General features: G+C 31.9%; 1 pseudogene; it reads right to left on the bottom strand.

Annotated features, from left to right (window-relative positions):
* On the bottom strand, positions 266–2,371 carry LOC18589924 (annotated as a pseudogene).

Here is a 3,620-nt window from a genome sequence, read left to right on the forward strand (position 1 = left end):
GGAATATAATTATATATATATATATATATATATATATATATATATCCATGATAAATATGAATATGGATTTCATCGTACTGCAACGATGATTATGCTTTATCCATGGGGAGCTGTAGTGTATAATATCTCAAGCCGGTTGAAATGCGTGCATGCACGACTATAGCATTTACAAACCAAAGTCTATCCAACATTCAATTATTTATTTTCTTTATGAATCGTCAATAACTTCATCAAAACATTAAGCACATAGACATAGGAGAAGTAATAGCAGATGAAATATCAATAATTTCATTAAAACATTCAGGAACATATAGGGAAATAAGAAAGTATAGCAGGGATTAATACAGTCTCATCTCTTTTCTTCTTTTGGTCATGCTGAAATTTGGAACATGGAGATCAGAAGTAGGAGTAGCTTGGGCTGAACTAGGCTTAACCACATGCTGAGGCCTACCCACCAAATCGAAGAGTGGTTGAGGTATAGAAATGCAAAGTACTGAATACCAGGCGAGACGTTCGACTTATTTAGCATAAAACATTAACACTCTCCACTAATTATATAGCAATATACGAAATATCTATTTTGCAGATGTTGTAGCAATTTTAGTTGGGAACCCACACAAGGGTTTCTCTAGCTAGGAAATGGCAAATGGGGACAGTTCCTGGCTTAACTTTAAGAATCTGAAAAGCCAAGTGCTTGGGGTTCCAAGCTGATGTATCTTTGTGGCAAACAGCCAATGCTCTAGCTCTTGTTCCATCGGCTCCAACTAATGGAGCAGTATAAACAGCTGTTTCATGAATTGAATGGCATAAAAACACAGCGTATGCATATTTCATCTTATGGCAAACAATCTCTGATCCTCCCATCATTTTCACTCCCTGGCCAATAGTAAACTCTTGGTTCCCTGTTTCTTTTTCCAACTCATTTCACAGAAGCTGCATGTTTTTGCCAAGCTTGGAAACACCCGAATCAACGAAGGACTCCAACGATGTAGCGCAATATTTTTCTTCTCCATCAAGCGCTGGTCTTTCACAATTCTCAATTGTTTGTTTGAGTAAGTTGGCTTCTGCTGATTTTGCTTCCAGTGAAAAATATTTCAAGATTTCTGGAAACTTTTGGGTGGAAAAGGGGATTGACTCTGCAACTGGACGAGGTACGAAGGTTGCTTCGCTCGCTTTTTTGGTTAGCATCTTTAACTTCATCTTCCTACCAGGATGCAGCTCGCTCTCAAAAAGGAAGGCATCGTTGTAGGTTGGGGCCTTTCCATCTGCAAATTCCTCGTTTGGATTTCCATATGCATAAGCATTTTGGGCCACGAGGCTGTCTACCACTTTATCCTCATTCTTAACCATGTCAGTCAACACGTTCTTGTTTACTGAAGTTGATTTATATAAAAAAAAAACATTAACATCAAGATCCTAACTGAAAAGAAATTTCAAGTACTTCAACCCTTAATTATATATTGGAAGATGCATGGAATAATTTAAAGGAAAACAAAATGAACTCGATTGAAATTTAAACGTACTTAACTGAAGTTTACCCCAACTTCTATACCAATCAGAATTTGTTGGGACCTAAAGGATTAGACCCACAGGGTAAACCCACTTTCTTGTCAAATTGTACAGCTACCAACAAGGTGTGTTTGGGAAAATAAAGTTTAAATGGTTTTTTTTTGTAACAATAATATCCTTTTACTCACACTATAGTATGAAAAACATTTATTTCTTACTACGTCGAGCAAGGATTGAAAGACAAACTCTTCAAATATATTTGATGTTTTGATAGACCCTCTCACACTAAAAATATACTAACATAGTCAAAGTCCAAGAAAAAGCACTAATATCGTGCATGTAACAACATTCAGATTAAATTATCATGTTAGCTTCTATTTAAAGAAATAAGCATTAAGGTTGGTTTTGGCATTGTCAACTTTCAATTCCTTGCTTGGATGTGAAGATGCAACTTTTCCATATGCCTTAAAGCTGGCTACTGCTATACCCTCATTCTTAACCATGTCAGCCAACATGTTCTTGGTTCCTGACGTTGATCTCAGTTGAAAAGAAATGCTAAATACTTCAACAGTCCATTAGAAGATGCATTGACTAATTTCAAGGGGAAAAAAAAAGAACTATTGATTTAGATTTAAAACACCTTAATAAAAAATCGACCCACACTTGTATGGACCTAAAATAGAAACGAGAAAAAAAGAATAAAACAAGCAACGAAATTGCAAGAAAGGGTCGAAAAACAAACCAGCAGCTGGTAGTAAAAGATTTCGCAAGGCGTTTGGCATTGGAGTGTTTGGGAACAAAGACTGCCAGTACATCGCTGCAGGTCAAGCAGCATGGCTTACTGCAAGCGCAAGCTGCCAAAAAGTTGACAAATTGCTATTAAATAGCTTATCTTATTTAAAGAAATAAGCAAACAATATTGAGTAACAATAGCAAAAGTAGAAATTCTCTGTTAGTTAATTGTCATTTTTATTATACTGTTTATTTTTAGAAGTGAAGAGAAAGAAAATACGTTTGGATATTATAGTAAATGATACAAGTTTTCTCTTCTTCAATTTTAAACTTCTCAAATATAAAAAAATAAAACAAAACGAAACAAACAATTAATAGTTATGAATAAATCAAAAATTAAAATGTTAATTCTTATAGATAAAGAAAAAACATATATATAGTTTTACCTATAATAAGAAATAATGACAATTGAACTGGCATTACACTACTTAATGTAGAGCATAGAGTAAAAATAGCCATTTATTCAAATTTAGTGTTAGGATTTTTTTGCTATATATATATATATATATATTTTATTGCTTTACAAAATTTTTAAGAAATATAAAGCATAGAATAAAAAAAGGGTCAGGTATTAAGGATGATGTTGGGTCTACATAGAGGGTCTGAGTCCGAACAACTCCCTCTTGCACCAAAAGGGAGAATAAACATGTATCTCTTGTAATTTTAACCTTTTTCAAGTAACATTCTATAATTTATTTCCCACAATTAACATTTTAATCCTTAATATGGGGTCCATATAGAGGGTCTGAGCCGCAACAACTCCCTCTCGTAACAAAAGGGAGGGTAAATATGTGTTTCTTATAATTTTAACTATTTTCATATAACATTCTGCGATTTTTTTTCTCTACAATTAACAAATTATGATTAATATTCATTCTCATAAAAGATTATGTCAATAATTTTATCTAGTAAAATTATAAAAATATCCTTAAAATGAATATAAGATACATTTGACCTGAGTGTCTTTTGATAATTTTATTAGGTGAAATTAAAAGTGTAACTCTTTTTGAAAATATAACTTAATCACAGGGTATTATACTAAAAAAAGTTGAAACTTGAAACAACAAAAGATGTAAGTAGAATTTATGCAACAATATATATATATATATATATATATATATATATATATATATATATATAATCTAACTAATAAAAAATAGTATTACATGTCAAATAGCATCTTGAAATTATGATTCTTTCTTTCTTTTATTTATTTTGTAGATAAATTATTTGTATTTAACTTTATATGATTTGTAGATGCTTATATTTAGTTTTGATAAATAAATAGAAAATTGTCATATTGTTAGTTGTTGAACCTG

This window comes from Theobroma cacao, chromosome 9, assembly GCF_000208745.1.
Source record: "Theobroma cacao cultivar B97-61/B2 chromosome 9, Criollo_cocoa_genome_V2, whole genome shotgun sequence".
NCBI lineage: Eukaryota > Viridiplantae > Streptophyta > Magnoliopsida > Malvales > Malvaceae > Theobroma > Theobroma cacao.